Source organism: Pinus tabuliformis, chromosome 2_2 (genome assembly GCF_031772625.1).
Source record: "Pinus tabuliformis cultivar Carrire ecotype Pingquan chromosome 2_2, CPIR1, whole genome shotgun sequence".
NCBI lineage: Eukaryota > Viridiplantae > Streptophyta > Pinopsida > Pinales > Pinaceae > Pinus > Pinus tabuliformis.
In genome coordinates, this window is record NC_142300.1 from 655037318 (window position 1) to 655055771 (window position 18454).

Consider the following 18454-nt stretch of genomic DNA (forward strand, 5'->3'; position numbering starts at 1 on the left):
TCGGTATACTTGGAAAAGTTGGGCTTGGTGATGAACAAGTGTTTTACCTCATGCTAGAGGAAAAACAAGTTCTCAAATGTATTATACAAAACTTTGCCTATTGTCAGTGCTTTTATTGCTGAAGTGTTAGCTTGTTCTTTAGTCAACTGCTTGAGTCTTCTATCATAGTCCCGATGTGTCATAAGTTATTCATTAATGACCAATGGACTGGGAAATCCTTTCTCCCTCAAAATTTGGAATTTAGACATAAATCCGTCAATGGCTACCTGCATGTTCTGGAACTTTTCTTCTAAGTTTAGCATTAGGTTTCTCTTGGAAAGGACCTTCCTTATTTACAAAATGGTTTCAGTCCTGTCTTCTATATCCAGGTCATGGAGCTCATACCTATTTTTGTTGTTAAGGAAGTGGATGAGACTATTGGCATCCTCAGGCATGTCTCCCAATTCCTCCTTGACTTTTTGGATAGCTTCTATAGCTATCTTTATTAATTTTTTCTGCTCAAAAATAACTTGAATAGATGGCCAAATATCATTGACTATTGGCCCATAACAGTTCCTTGGATTTCCCAAGGGGTTGTTCCAATGTTAAGTATTTCTCCATAGATTTTATTCTTTCACTCATTCTATTGGCCTTTTGTGCCTCTTCCCTTTGCATATTTTGGGCAAGTTTGTAGTCACTTTCTAAACTTGCCACCTTTTCCTTTAGTTTGTTCATTTCTATAGCCTGAATAGACATTTCTTACATGGCTCTCACCAATTTCGTTGATTTTTCTCCTGATGCATCTGCTGTTATGGACTCTGCTGTGACTAGCAATGCTATGGCAGGTAGAACTATAGGTGCTAGTGAAGCTGCTGATGTGGAAGGGATTGTTGTAGATACTGTGGGGATGAAATTTGTGGAAGTTGTGACTATGTCAGTTTGTTTTAATTGGATCAAGCTATCCAATTCTTTCTCTATCTCCCTTAGTTGATCATTTATTTGTAGGACCAAGTCCATCAAATCCTCATGCTTGGTTTGGATTTCCAAGACCTCCTGTGTTTGGGGATGTTGTAGCGGGGGTATTTTTAATTGCTTCTTAAGTGCAACAATATCATTGTTTTTCTTCTTTATGAGCTGCTCTATAGATTTAATAACTTTGGGATCATGTCCCAACTCAATAACTAAGTCTTCCAAAGACTTAATCTTGGTATCCTTGGCCTGTGAGGAGGCCCTCTCCAACTGAACTTGTGCTTAGATATTATTCAATGAGTTTTGTAGCTAATGGGAAATTATGGCTTCACCTATAAGGGTGGAGTATATCATCTCTCCAACCTATTTATGCAATTCTATTTGGTCTATCGGATGAATATCCTTTTCCAATACTTCAAAGTCAACCCTCTTGAAGTCTGAAGATGTCTTGGGCTACTGTGCTGTAGGTTTAATAAAGGATATTTGAAGCATTCCCTCCTTGATGTCAAAAGATGACATCAGTCGTGTTTGATTTGTGGGAACATTTTTTAGATATTGAGCATATGTCTGAGCTTTGAACTTCTCATTCCTCATTTCGATTTCTTTATATATGTCCTTTATGTCTTGGTCCTTGTCAGCAGGCCTACTAAATGAAGACACTTCTACACTTAGTTTCCTTTCCAACATCTGAGTTTGTGATGTGGATGGTCCTCGTGTCTCCCCAAATGGGATTGTGCCCTTGCTTCTATCCAAATCAGTGTTGGTCACCTGTTCTGATCCTTTTGTATCTTCCTCTTCAGAAATAGGATTGAGCCTTTGTCTTTTGCTGTGACTAGCTTCACACTGTACATTAGGTGTATCCATGCCTGAAGTGGAGGGTTCCTCCATGGTCCTTTTGGGGTTATTTTCCTCATTTTGAGGAGTCTACATGATAGAATGGTACTCATGGTGGCTTCTTGTTGTTTAGGTACCTGTAGAAATGAGTTCTCATCCAACTGCCTTTCTAAGTCACATAAGGAATTATCTACATCTACCTTCGTACTGTCTTTATCTACAAGAGCGTTTGTCACCCATTCAGATTGATTTTCATATCTTTCTATATCTAGTATGGGGTGGTGAATATAAGGTCCCAACTTGGCCTTCTTTCTCAATCTATTCATGAATTCCCAAGGTTGATACCTCCACATGAAACTCTGTTGGAACTTCATTTGCTACAAAATTTGGTCTGCTTCCTTCCCTACCTCTCTAAAATTGTAGATGAAGGGGCCTAGCTAGTTTTTTACTTTGAATTGTGATGTTTTCTTGGCTGAGACAAAATTTATGTCATCAAAGTTCATTATTTTCCTATAGTACTCTAGATAAAATAACCTCATGGGGAGGTATTTAGGTAGTTTATCTGGTGCAAGATGGCACCCATAAATCCTTATTGCTGTGTGGTTTTGTTTCCCACTTTTCTTTGTTTGGATAGCTAGAGGACCCTTTTTATTTCTGGAGTTATCCTAGGTGGAGGATTTCCTGTAAGCATAGCCATGACTGGATGTACAAAATATAAAATTTGAATAAGTATACGATGATCCAAATTTGTGGAATAATGGGGTCTAAAAAATGATAGACTTGGGTTAGCCCTTGGTATTAAGCTTCTGAAGAGTGAAAGGAAATTTGTCTGGTTGGTAATACAGGAACATATGATAAAGGACAGATGAGTATTTAAACACTCTTTCATTACTCATTCTAGTAAACTTCTCATGCATCCTATCAGCTATAAACTCAGCATATTTCTGCAAAATAGTAGGATGTTGTCTTGGGGTATAAATGGACATGACAGTTAGGACAAGTTCATCAACAAATTCATCAGTGGAGTAGCCTAGGACACATGATATCATGGTGATGATTTGTTTGCCCCTATCATAGAACATGGCATAAAGATATGGGGGGGGAACTTTAGGAATGTGCTACTCTTCAACAATGTAATCTTGGAACAGTTTGGCCAGTCTAGAGGGACTTAATTTGGAATATTGGTCCAACAAATTTCCAATTGAGAGTGGAGTTAGGTTTGGTCCTGGTTGGATTTGTAACATTTCATTGATGGATTCAGCTATGATAGTAAACAACACCTTTTAATCATGATACATTATGGTTCTGTGATGAGGGATGTAGCATGCATGACACATATGGACAATTTCTGGGAAGATATGTACTTGGGGGAACTGATATTTTTGAAAATTTGACTCCCAAAGGCTAATATCATCAGCTTGGTTGAAGTATCTGTCCCTACTTTGACAACATATTTTGAGCACGTGGCCCTAGGTAGATGTATCTTTAATTTGGAAATCCCTATCAACCAAGGGAAGGTGGTCGAGGTCCAAATGGGGGGTTGTGATTAGTCTAACATCCAAGGCAATAGGGGCAGCCATAAATTATTTCTTGTGGATTTAAATTAGGCTTCACATGTTTATTTCAAAGGTTTTGAACAGAAATTGGAGACTTTCAAAGGGTTTGGCTGCAGGTCTTCAAATTTAGGGTGTTTTTCAATTAATTTTACTTAATGAAAATACTTGACAGGCTGAATGCTTCCAAATTTGAATGGGGAGTGGTATTCTATGGTGAAATATCTGGAATTGGGAAAATTGGCTTCAAGTTGATAGTTCAGGGCAGTTGCAGAGGTTTGTATGGTTCTGGTACTAATTGAGAGGTTAGTTCGGTTGTCTACAGCATCTTCTAGAGCGAATTTGGAGATCTGGTGGTAAGTTCACCGTTTGCAGAAGTCGCAGAGGTTTTTAGAGTTTTACAGAGAAAAAGTGCGAAAAGGATGAAAAGAGGGCTTTTCGGCCTTTTATAGAAAAAAAATTCTTTTGGCAGGTTCATTTACAAATGAACAGTTGGCGATTTTTTGTGTTAATCAGGGAAGCGGTATTCGGGAGGGGTCACCTGATCTATCTTAGAGTACAACACATAGCATTCAGGGGGTCGGAAAAAACCACCTTATCGGGCGAGTAAAGGTTCGCAATTGGGTTCGACTGATATGGATGTAGGCCATCGGATAAGGGGGGCGATGATCAAACGGGAGTCGGGTGTAGGAATTGCACAGGGGATAAAGGAAAGGCTTTCAAAGAGGGGGGCATAGGCTTAATCTTCAGCGATATGGAATTAGATTAGGAATTAATCTTGGATTAAGTGATCAGGCGGGCCTTAATCGCGGGATTAGGGAATCGAGTTAGGTTAATGACGAGATTAATAAAATTTTTCGGGATATGGGGTAAATTGTATAGTTTATAACTAAACTAGGGGTCGGGTTATTTACATAAAGGAATTAATTAATACGGGAAAAAGGTAATTATAGGGGATTTATATAATAAAGTTAGAAATTAACATGAAATGAGCGGAGTGGGTAATATCCTTTAATCATAATGTAACATGTAACATTTGCATGCTTTACATACATTCAAGACTTAGGATAAATTTCTTTTGTGGGTTTTTGGATGAAATATGTTTAATTGTGGAGGGGGGGTTGGGGGGGGGGTGGTTTGGGGTTACCTTTCCTAGGTAAATGAAATTTAACCTTAGTAAAATGGGTTTTATTAGACTAATGAGGGGAAATGATGGGGAATGAATTTTCATGAAGGGGATTCTAGCACCTGTGTCCATAAGTCATTAAGTTGAGGGTCCAGTCCCTCCAAAAGTCAAAGAAATGCTCTGAGCCTCTTTGACTTAAATGATTTAAGTACTTTAGAACTTATTTACGGGAAATTAGTAAGTAGAGGGGTAAAATGACTAAGGGGATGTTAAATAAACCAAGTTGTAGACCATTGTCCTTGCTTTGTTTACTACTTATGCACATTTGAAATATGTATTTAAAACATTCCATAAGTGCTTTTGTGTGATCACTTGATATTTCTGCAACCTTTCTTCTACTTACGCATTAACTTACCCTACCATTTTTTCTTCATTTCATTTGGGTGCATTTTAGGCTAGCAAACACTTATCAATCCTTTTATTTTACAAAGTAAATTGTCTAATTCTAACCTTATATCATCTAAAGGCTCAGATTAAAATGATGATCTCCTTTTATTTTGTCTACCTATTTAATGATCTGCCAAGATTAAACTGTTTGGTCAAACTTTATTCTCTAATCTATAAACATAAAATTCAAAGCGTGGTATAATCAAGATTAAACAGTTTGATCTCCATGGATTGTGGCATGAATAACAAGCTACACACAATAATTATTATGCATAAAATTAAATAGTAGTGGCATTTTGACTTGCACACTTTGATGGTCTCTTTTGTTTTCTTGAGGTTCATATATTTTCATTTTTTTAACCTTTTCTCATTCTTTTTGTCTTTTGATGTTCTTTTAGGAGATAACCTCTTTAAATTTTTGGTTTCGTTTTTTAATATGGAAAGAATTTGCAGAAAGAAAATGTATATACAATATTACAAGGCTTAACCATAGCTATTCAAAATTATGACTCCTATTGGTATAGGAACCTAACAACAGTCACAAAACAAGCTGCTAGCCATTAAACTATCAAACAAGCAGTCATAAGTATTTAAACTATCAATGTATTAACCATTGAGACTTTAAAATAAGAATTCCAAGTTTATATAACACACTGGTTCATAAAAAGAGATTACCAGGTAAATCACAGCTAAAAAAAATTTAGCAAGACGAATCACTAGGCAGCAACAACAAATCTATAAAATAAAGCATATTATAGAACCAGATTTTGAAACTCTGTTTTTTGAAATCAAAGTTGGGGTGACATGGTCATATGGTATAGATACCCCTTAAAGTTAAAATGAATGAAAACATAAATGCCTAGAAACACGATTATTTAAAACCACAACCAAAAACAAATTCCTACTATCTCATTTATCCCCTTTGTCAAACATATACTGTGCAAACTTAGCTACAACTGTAAAAAGAGAAGGAAAACCAAATTTATGCTATTAACATGTTTTCACAAAACTCATGGCGGCCTGAATGCTTCAGCCATTAAAACATGAAGTAAATCAACTTGCAATGAAACTATACAAAAAAAACTTACATAAATAAACTACAGTTATTGTAGAATTCCTTCAACATTTAGTGTGTAACATTTGATATACATCTAAGTTTCTGTCAACGGCCAAATAAGCAAAAACCATGTGATGAACTACAGAAAGAAACATAATATAATGTTGTCAACATACCTGGCAGTGGATTTATAGAACTAAAAAAAAGGGAGTATGCTCCAGCTCCAATATCCTTACCAACTCATTATGAACCACCCTGTTTTCCTCTCAACCATATTAAGGAAGAACTTCTCCCCCTGGAACCGCCGAGTTGCAAAAGCTCACATGCAATACCAAAATATAACAGTAGAGTGATTTGCAAAGCAAACTAGGGAAGAAAATTTTCATTTCCTCTCAATACCACTCATGGCCAACCTCAATAGTTAGAGATCTTCGGATTTTAATAAAAATTTCAGATTTATTGTGGAAGCAATTGGCTACTCTCCATATCTCTCCCTCTCACTATTTTCCTCAAGTCTCTTCCACTCTTGGCCTCATAATCCCCACAAGTGAGAATACATGAGACTCATATATAGGAGGAGCAAACAATTCTTGTCATAAAAGAGGAGTAATGTGCATGCATTGGATTCCATTTAGAGGAGTGTAACTTATGCCATTAAAGAGAGGTATGGATTCCTTAGTTAAGGAGAGTGTAACATATGCATTAAGGAGAGCGTAAGAGGAATATTTTATGACATGTTTTTAATGAGTGAAAAGGAATATGCCATTCTTTGATAAGTGCATAAAATAGAGTATAATGAATTATTTGAGAGAGAGAGAGAGAGAGAGAGAGCCATGAGAGTCATGAAGGAGATGTTTGAATTGATTGAGGAGATAAAATTGACTTGTAATTCCTTTTTAATAATAATATCATAGTATCATAAAACATAATAATAATATTAATAATATTGAGGATTCAATCAAGATTGGATGATTAGGATTGATTAATGATAAGTTAAGTTGGTTTTCTTCAACTTCTCTTGATTACCAATTTATGTAAGGTGACTTACTATTTTTGGAAAGTCATGCTTGAGATGCTAGACATGAATTTCTACTTTTAGAAAGTCATTCCAGAATTGTGAGAATGAAATTTTCTTTAAGGAAATTCATCCATGAGTGGTATTTTTATTCTGGAGAATAGGGATTCCGCACCCCTATTTCATGCATCTCTGTGCCTTAGTATATTGAGGACTCCATGCCCTGATCTACTCCAAAGATCCAAGATTCCACAACTTTATCTTTTTAAATATTCAGGACGCTGCGCCCTAAATATAAGAGACTCCACGTCTTTATATTTCTTGGATTTAGGACTCCACACCCTAATTTCCATGCCCTCTCATCTACTGTTCTTTGAAACATTGTGTTTCTCTTTATGGTACTGATTGTGAGCTTTTACCCATTTGATGGTTCGCTGGTAAGGCCTTGTTCAAAGAATTGCACACATTACAATATCATAGATCAAAGGAATCAAATGAATTTCATAATGAAATTAACGTAATCACATTTTACCCAGAATGGTGTATGACTTCCACATTCATTTTGGTTTTGAAGAAATGACTTCCACATGCATTCATAATTGAACATCCTTTTTGGAAAATGACCAGGTACCCTACCACATCCTTCTTAGTACAAGATTAGACATATATAATCACACAAATCATGTATCATCCATAAATCATATACAGATAATCAATGATGCCACAAATAAGAGGAATTATAACTATATAAAACATTGTTCCCCAATCCAGTGATTAATCTACCATACATAAACATAAAAGGAAATATAATTATGTATATAAAAAATTATTCCTTAATCAAGTGATCAACCTGTCATATATATAACTCATCAAAAATCACCCTTGATAGGAGTAACAAAACTATATTTGGAAAAAAATAGACACTACATACTCCCCCACTTGGAGTAAACTTGGGCCAAAGTTTAACTAAACAAAAAAGGAAACTCAAGACGCATAGAAGATGCATTTTCCTAAGTGGCAGAACTAGGACTGTAGAGGTCCCATTCGACCCTTACTTGGTCCACCATGCGATGACTGAGATGTCGAGTACGATGGTCCAAAATGCAAACTGGCTCTGCCTTAAGAGTCCCTTCGTCTGTTACCTATAATTGATGCTAATCTAAAATGTGAGAAGCATCATGAACATACTTACGTAGTACTGAAATATGAAATACATCATGCATATAATGAAAAACTGGTGGTAAAGCAAGATGATATGCCACAGGTCCAACCCTTTCGATGATCTCAAAAGGCCCAATAAATTGAGGAGAGAGCTTATATCCTTTCCCAAAACTAATAGATATTTTTTGAGGTTTTACTCGAATAAAAACAAATTCCCCTTCTTTAAAACTACGATCCACTCTATGCATATCAGCATATCTCTTATTTCTATCATGTGCCTGCTTTAATCTTTGCCTTATATGAAACACTTGTTCTTCCATTTCTTGAAGCATTCCAGGACCTACCAAGATTCTGTCCTCTAATCTATCCCAACTTAAAGGTGTTCCGCATGGTCTTCCATACAATAACTCTTAAGGTGCCATACCAACAGAGGATGATAACTATTATTGTAAGAAAAATCCACTAGAGGAAGATAATCTTCCCACTTAGATTGTTGATCCATTACATACATTCTAAGCATGTCCTCTAACAGTTGATCTACTCTTTCAATTTCGCCATTAGTCTCTAGATGATAAGCTATATAGAAATTTAATTGTGTCTATAGGGCTCCCTGGAAACTAGTCCAAAATCTTCCTGTAAATATAGATGCCATATTTGATATGATTTTCTTAGGAAAACCATGAGGTCTAACCACCTCCTTGATAAATACTTGTGCTATTTCAGATGCTTTGTAAGTATCTCTAACAGGTATAAAATGGGCACTCTTAGTAATTTTATCTGCCACCACAAAAATGGAGTTATGCCTTTTGGTTGTTTTAGGTAATTCAACAATACAGTCCATAGATATTTATTCCCATTTGGACTCAGGAATGTTATGTTGCTGCAACAATCCTGTTGGGTGACCATGTGCTGCTTTAACTAGTTGAAATTCGAAACATTTTACCACAAAATTTGCTACATCCTTCTTCATGCCTGCCCAAAAGAATTTTTTCTTTAAATAGGCATACATCTTCTAGACTCTCGGGTGAGCCATATATGTTGCATGGTGATATTCTTTCAAAATGAACTCACAAAGCCCATCTTGATATGAAACTACAACCTTTTGCATGAATCTCATCATACCATCGTCATCAAAAGAATACCCTTCTACCTTGTTTCTCTTAGCCCCCTCCCCAGAAAGAGAAACTTTAACTTCCTTGCACCATTCATCTACATCTTGTTCCCTCAAGATGCACTCCCATAAATTAATCTTCAATGGAATTGCTGAAAATATTCATGGTCTTCGACTGAGTGCATCAGATACTTTGTTGAATGTACCCTTGATGTAAGTTATGTCAAAATCAGATTCACTTAGGAGTTTTGACCACCTTCTTTGCCTAGCATTTAGATCACTTTGAGTAAATATATGTTGCAAACCTCTGTGATCTGTTTTCAATTCAAATTTCTTTCCCACCAGATAATGTCTCCAAAGTCATAGGGCTTGAACTATAGTTACTAGTTCTAGATCATGGATTGCATAGTTTTCCTCATGCTTCCTTAACTTCCTAGAGACATATGCAACCACCCTACCATCTTGTGATAATACCACACCCAATCCATATTTTAACGCATTGGTACATACTATAAATGGTCTATCCATATCTGGAAACTTAAGTATCGTAGTTGTAGTCAAACATTGTTTGAGCTTGGAAAATTCTTTCTCACACTCATTTGTCCAATTAGATTGTACTCCCTTCCTAAGCAATGAAGTGATAGGGATGGCCATTTTTGAAAACCCCTCTACAAATCTCCAATAATATCCTGCCATACCCATGAAGCTACGCATTGCATGCACATTAGAGGGTGTGGCCATTATGAAATTTGATCGATCTTTGTTGGGACAACAACAATGCCTTCAATGGAGATAATGTGTCCAAGATAATGGATTTTTGATTGGAAAAAGGAACATTTGGACATTTTTGCATAAATTTTATTTTCTCTTAAGCATTGTAACACCAATCTGAGGTGTTGCTCATGCTCTTCTTGGGACTTTGAATAGATTAGGATGTCATCGAGGAAAACTTGTACAAATTTGTCCAAGTAATTATGAAATACACCATTCAGCAGACTCATAAACACTCCTGAGGAATTAGATAACCCAAAAGGAACAACCACGAACTCATAATGACCAAAACTAGTTCAAAAAGCAGTTTTGGAAATATCCTCTTCTTTAACTCTGCGCTGATGATATCCAGATCAAAGATCAATCTTGGAGAATATGGTGGCTCCCTTCATTTGATCAAATAGATCATCAATGCAAGGCAAAGGATATTGATTTTGAATAGTTACTTGGTTCAATTGCCTGTAGTCAACACAGAGCGAAGGGATCCATCCTTCTTCTTTACAAATATCACTAGATCTCCCCAAGGTGAAACACTAGCTCTAATCATACCCATGTCCAATAACTCTTGAAGTTTCACTTGCAACTCACGAAGTTCAACAATAGAAATTCGATAGGGAGCTTTGGATATAGATTTGGTACCAGGCTTTAGCTCTATGGAGAAGTCTATCTCTCGCTTTGGAGGTAAACCAAGCAACTCCTATGGAAAAACATCGAAGAATTCTGAAAGGAAATGATATTGTTCAAAGGATGAAATCTCTCCCTCATTTAAAGTCATTATAGCATACATTTGACATCTTTTCATAAGACTTCTCTTCATCTGCAAGAATGAGATAAGTCTTAAAGGAACAAGTCTCCTTTCCCCATGGATAACCATAGATTGGTCCTCATCATTCAAAAAATGAAGGGTTTTGCTTCGACAACTAAGCACAACCGAGTGGGGTTCAAGCCAATCCATCCCAATTATCTCATCATAGTGAGAAAGTGGCGTCACATAAAGATTCACATTTGTGACACACACTCCCAAGTCTAAAGGGCACTCTTGCACTAAGCACTCAACCTTTTGAGATCACCTTGAGGCCATCTCAACCTAATCAAAATCATTTTTCTCTATTTCCACCAATTTACATTTCAATAAAGCATCATGAGAAATAAAACTTTTAATTTCACCTGGATCAATCAAAATAGTAATAACCATACCATTTAGCTTATCTGATGCTTCAAGCACTGTAGGTTGATGCTCGACCTAGCGATTTTGCACAACTGCATGAATCCTATGGGCTCTGCGCATATCTCTAACAGTGGCTTGTTCCTTATGTGATTATTCTTCAGTCTTCTTTTCAGGGAAATCTCACTCATAATTAGGTCCTCCACAAGTCCAAAATCCATTAGTGGGAGCAGTTTTCATAAATTTGATCATTTTATTAGGTGATTCTTGAGTGCGAGCATTAATTTGTTGAAGATATTGCCACGGGTTATTTTTTTGTTCTTAAAAGTATGATTCATTTTAAATCTTTGATTATGTGAACCATCTGACTTATGCCTTACATTTTGGCCTCCCCTTCGAGGAGGTTTCCCATGTAATTATACATTTGGGGTTTTATCCCCCCCTTTGTTCCCCAATAATTATTCCTGAGCTATAATTGCTTGTTGCACTACCTCATGGAATGTAGTAGGCCTAAAAATGCGCACCTTTTCATTTATAATAGGATTCAATCCATATAAAAATTTGTTTACCTTGAGGGCTTCAATATTTAGATGGGTAGCATATCTAAGAAACTCCATGAATCATGCTTCATATTCAAGGATTGTCTTAGTTCCTTGCTTAATATCATGGAACTCATTAAATTTCTTCTCCAGGTATTCAACAGAGAGGTACTTTGCTTGAAATTCCTCTTCAAATCATTCCCATTTCAAGGTAGACATGGAGTATCCAATTTCGATTCTAAGTTTCTCCTCCATAATAGTGCACTCTCCTTAAGTTGGTATACAACCAACATTACCTTTTGGTTGCTAGAATAATTCCGCAACTCAAAACATAGACACATGTTTTCCAACCAAGCTTCTGCTACCTCCCCTTTTGTGGCACCCTTAAATATAGGAAGCTTAATGTTTTCCAACTCTCTATGTACATCTCCATCAGATGGTATTTATTTCCTCTCTTCTTGATATGAAGAACAAGGCACTGAAGGATTTCCCCCAACCCTACTAGTCAAGACTTCAGTCATCTTTTGGAAAGATAACATCATCTCCCTTACTTCCCTGATGGATATTTGCTCAGATTCTTTATCTTGGGGAGGTGGAGATGGGACTTTCTTCCTCGTCGTTGATATTCTCTCCATGGTTACATAACCTAACCAAGGAAAAATTCAGGTAAGTAAATAAATATTAGTAGGAAAGCCCTAGGTCCTAGAGTTTTAACCTTGCTTTGATACCATATGTAAGGTCCCACCTTACCAACCATCACTATTATACTAAGGATCACTCAAAATGTGATTTAAGTTTAAGTTTTTAAGACATAAAATTCATTGCAAGGTCATATATCTATATTTTTATTTCTATTTTTATTTTTAATTTTATAGGTATTCTTTACACTACATACTAATTTCTACTAACTAACTAACCCATGGCAATATTAAACTTCTCATTAAGGCTACAAGGTCATGGTTCCTCAAGATCCAAAACATACAACCATAAGTCTTAAAATCACATTTAAATGATAGAGTCTTTAGTGGGATAAATAATATCAATCTTTACAAACCACATATTCCAATAGGCCAATTGTTCATTATATTGCAATTAAAATTGTTCAAGAGTGAATAATTTGATTTTGTTCTAGATAATATGCCTGCATATTCTCTGGAAAACAAAGGGAAGAAAAACAAGATAATTCAACTTCTAAATGAGTGGTTTCCAATTATTATGAATTCATATGTGAGCTAACAATTACAACAATTCACCTACCATATTTTCCTTCCTTGGATTTTTAATTCAATGGAATCATTATGCTTATCCTTTGAGATATTTCCAGAAACACCTTGGTTGCAAATCCTAAATTCACTTCGTCATATTTATAGACAATTCATAGATGTAATTGGCTACAACCATTGAAGCATTATGTCAAATAGTTTGCAAGCATAAAACGTACAACCATTGAGGCATTTTGTCAAACACTTACAACCATAACCCTTAAGGTGGTTTGACGACAATTAATTAACATGAATCTAAGATTACGTAACTTCTTTTTCATTGTCAATAATGCCAATAAGTGAACCTAATACATAAGTAGAACTGTCATCCATCTTGATTGCTGCATATACAAAAATTTAGGCACATAGTGCCCATAAATATTTAATATTTTTTACAAATAGCTCACAACGATGTAGCTACAACCATTGGAGAATTATGATCAACAGTTAGCAGTCACAAAACAAGCTGCTAGTTATTAAACTATCAAACATGTAGTCACAAGTTATTTAAACTATCAATGTATTAATCATTAAGACTTTAAAATAATAAATCCAAGTTTATATAACACACTGGTTTCAGAAAAATAGATTACCAGGTAAACCATAGCTATAAAAGAAAAACAACGAGACAAACCACTAGGTAGCAACAATGAATCTATAAAATATAACATATTACAGAACCAAATTCTGAAACGTTATTTTTTGAAATCAAAGTTGGGTCGACATGGCCATATGGTACATGTACCCCTTGAAGTTAAAATGAATCAAAACAAAAACATCCAGAAACACGATTATTTAAAACCACAACCAAAAACAAATCCCTACTATCTCATTTATCCATTTTGTCAAACATATGTCGTGCAAACTTATCTACAGTTATAAAAAGAGAAGGAAAAACCAAATTTATGCTATTAACATGTTTTTATAAAACTCATGCAGCCTGAATGCTTCAGCCATTAAGACATGATGTAAATCAACTTGTAATGAAACTGTACAAAAAAACGTACTTAAAATAAACAATAGTTATTGCAAAATTCCTTCAACATTTAGTGTGCAACATTTGATATAAATCTAAGTTTCAGTCAACAACCAAATAAGCAAAAACCATGTGATGAACTACAAAAAGAAACACAATATAATATTGTCAACATAACTCGCAGTGAATTTATACAACTAAAAAAAAAAAGGAGTATGCTCTAGCTCCAATATCCTTACCAACTCATTGTGAACCACCTAGTTTTCCTCCCAACCATATACATGAATAACTTCTCCCCTTGGAACCTCCAAGCTACAAAATCTCCCAAGCAATACGAAAAGACTACAGTAGAGAGATTTGCAAGGCAAACTAAGGAAGCAAATTTTCACTTCCTCTCAAATCCACTCATGACCAACCTCAATAGCTAGAGATCTTAGGATTTTAATAAGAATTTCAGATTTTTTATGGAAGCAATTGGCTACTTTCCATATCTCTCCCTCTAACTATTTTCCTCAAGTCTCTTCCACTCTTGGCCTCATAATCGCCCCAAGTGAGAATACATGAGACTCATATATAGTAGGAGCAACCAATTCTTGTCATAAAGGAGGAGTAATGTGCATGCATTGGATTCAATTTAGAGGAGAGCCATTAAGGAGAGGTATGTGTGCCTTAGTTAAGGAGAGTGTAACATATGCATTAAAGAGAGTGTAAGAGGAATATTTTGTGACATATTTTTAATGAGTGAAAAGGAATATGACATTCTTTGATGAGTGCATACAATAGAGTATAATGAATTATTTAAGAGAGAGAGAGAGAGAGAGAGAGAGAGAGAGAGAGATGTGTGAATTGATTGAGGAGATAAAATTGACTTGTAATTCCTTTTTAATAATAATATCATAGTCTCATAAAACGTAATAATAATATTAATAATATTGAGGATTCAATCAAGATTGAACTATTAAGATTGATTAATGATAAGTTATGTCATTTTTCTTCAACTCCGCTTGATTACCAATTTATGTAAGGTGATTTACTATTTTTGGAAAGTCATGCTTGAGATGCTGGACATGAATTTCTATTTTTAGAAATTCATTCCAGAATTGTGAGAATAAAATTTTGTTTAAGGAAATTCATCCATGAGTGGTATTTTTATTCCGGAGAGTAGGAATTCCGCACCCATATTTCATGCATCTCCGTGCCTTAGTAGATTGAGGACTTCATGCCCTGATCTACTCCAAAGATCCAAGATTCCACAACTTGATATTTTTAAATATTCAGGACTCCGCGCCCTAAATATACAAGAATCCACATCTTTATCTTTCTTGGATTTAGGACTACACACCCTAATTTACATGCCCTCTCATCTACTGTGCTTTGAAACTTTGTGTTTCTCCTTATGGTACTGATTGTGAGATTTTACCCATCTGATGGTTCGTCGGTAAGGCCTTGTTCAAATACACGCACACATTACAATCTCATAGATCAAAGAAATCAAATTTATTTCATAATGAAATTAAATTAACCACATTTTACCCAGAATGGTGCATGGCTTCCACAGTGATTTTGTTTTTGAAGAAATGACTTCCACAATCATTCATAATTGGACATCCTTGTTGGAAAATTACCAGATACCCTACCACATCCTTCTTAGTACAAGATTAGACATATATAATCACACAAATCATGTATCATCCATAAATCATAATTAACCATCTATTCCGCATAGCCATGGGCATCCATGGGTATATGCGTCTCACTCTTGGATCACCATCCATGTCATACACTTGCTTCATAAATCAGATACTAACAGAAAAACATATGTATACCATTTACTTAACCAAAACCATCTAATACACATAATCAATGATGCCACAAATAAGAGGAAATATAACTATATAAAACATTGTTCCCCAATCTAGTGATCAATATGCCACACATAAACATAAAAGGAAATATAACTATCTATATAAAACATTATTCCTCAATCAAGTGATAAACCTATCATATATATAACTCATCAAAAATCACCCTTGATAAGAGTAACAAAACTATACTAGGAAAAAAATAGGACACTACACCGTGGCAAGCATGAGTATAACAAATAACTCCAATAATGCTCCAAATGAGGAAAACAAAATTGAGTTGTTTCATATCATAGTTATTTCCAAACACACCAAGATTGATACCTTGTTTGACAATGGATTTTAGGAAAATTTAATTTCTACAGACTTGGTCAAGAAGTTGAATATGGAAATTGTGCCTCATCATAAACTGTATCCGTTGGGTTGGATAACCAATGATGCCAATTTTCAAGTCACACAGAAATGTGTTTTCAGGTTTGTAATCACTGCCAATTTCATTGATGAAGTTGAATTAGATGTTGTACCATTGGATATTTTTGGGATTGTGTTGGGAAGCCTATATCTGTATGACAAGAAAGTTGTTTACCACTGATTTGAGAACAAATGTCATTTGTTCAAAGACGAAGTGGATTATATTGTGAGAGCCCATCGCAAGAAACTTAGTTTGTCTTTAGCAAGCGCGGGGAAAATGAAGCGATTTGTCAATTTTAGCAAGAGTCTCGTGCTCCTTGTGATCAAGCAGAAGAATGCCATGGAGAAAAAATCCTTTTCAGGATGTGATATGAAGCTGGAAGCTGAATTGGTTGATGTGGTCAACCAATATGGGGACATGTTTCAAGAATCAAAAGGATGGCTACCAAAAAGAGGAATTCAATATGAAATTCAGCTACAATAGGACTGTCCACTCCCAAACATTGGTATGTATTGAATGTCAATTCTGGAAAGATTAGAAATTAAGAAACAAGTCCAATAATTGTTAGATAAAGGCGTAATTCGTCCCTTGACTTCGCGATGTGGTTCACAAATTGTATTAGTACCCAAGAAATATGGAACCATGCGCATGTGTGTAGATTATCGAGCTTTGAATAAGATTACAATAAAGAATCGATACCTACTGCCAAAAATAGATCATTTGTTAGATCAGTTGAAAAAAGGAAAATATTTCACTAAATTAGACTTGAGAAGTGGATATCATCAAGTAAGAATAGTTGACGAGGATATTTGGAAGACTGCTTTTAAAAACAAACAAGGATTGTTTGAGTGGTTGGTTATGCCTTTCGGTCTTTGCAATGCTCCAGCTACATTCATGAGAGTTATTAATGATGTTTTAAGATCATTTATTGATGAGTTTGTAAATTTCTATTTAGATGATATTTTTATATTTAGAAAATCACAAGAAGAGCATGTCAAGCATGTGAGGAAAGTTTTGGATATCATGAGAAAAGAACAGTTATTTATAAATATGTCTAAATGCGAATTCGAGAAAAATTCCTTAGTGTATTTGGGCCACATAGTTGGAGGAGGTGAGCTGAAGATTGACCCCTCTAAAGTTTTGGTCATTGTGAATTGGACAATACCCAAATCAGTCACACAAGTAAGGAGTTTTCTGGGAGCAACGCAGTACTGGAGGAATTTTATTGCTAATTTATCTTCCATAGTAGCTCCACTACGTGCTTTGACCAGCGTGAAGGTTGTCTTCTAGTGAGGAGGCAAACAGAAAATAACATTTAAAGCTTTGACACAAAAAATTAGTTCAACCCCAATTTTAGCATTGCCGGATTTGAAACAACCATTTGAAATACAAACATATGCAAGTGACTATGCCATGGGTGCAGTTCTTTTATAGCATGGTAAGCCCATTTCATTTCATTCTGAGATTTTTAATGGTGTTGTTATTAATTATCCGACATATGATAAAGAGATTTATGCATTGGTACAAAGTGTGAAGAAATGGAAGCATTATTTGATGGTAAAAGAAGCCATTATTCACACCAGTCATCAACCTCTACAATATTTTCAATCTCAAACTAAATTGCAGCAGTCAAGGCACTTTCATTGCATGGGATTTTTACAGTAATTCCACTTGGTAACTAGGTACAAGAAAGATATTTATAACAGAGTTGCTGATATGATTTTTAGACTAGTTATTAATGTAGCCATTCTACTCAAGAACCATTCTGTTATGCCTGAACTTTATGTTGAACAATAGGCACAAGATGTTGAATTTCAAGAGGTATATTTAAAATTGAGTCAAGGCCACCAATTTGAGGAATTATACTACCATGTTCATGATAATCTATTGTATCCTTTGGGAAAACTTTGTTTTCCACAGGGAGAGAGAGTAAATCTCACAAGGGAAGCACACACTTCTCTTATTGTTGGACATTTCAGTGTAAGTAAAATAGTGGAAAATATTCAGAGGTATTTTTATTGGCCTCGTATGCTTGAAAGTGTGTCATGTTTTATAAGAGGTTGTTCATTGTGTGCAGTTAGTAATCCTAGTAATAGGAAACTAGGATTGTACACACCACTTCCAGTAGCTTCACGACAATGAGAAAGTGTTTCTATGAATTTTGTAGGGGGTCTTCCTGTGTCAAGGAAAAGTCATGATTATTTCTATGTAGTTG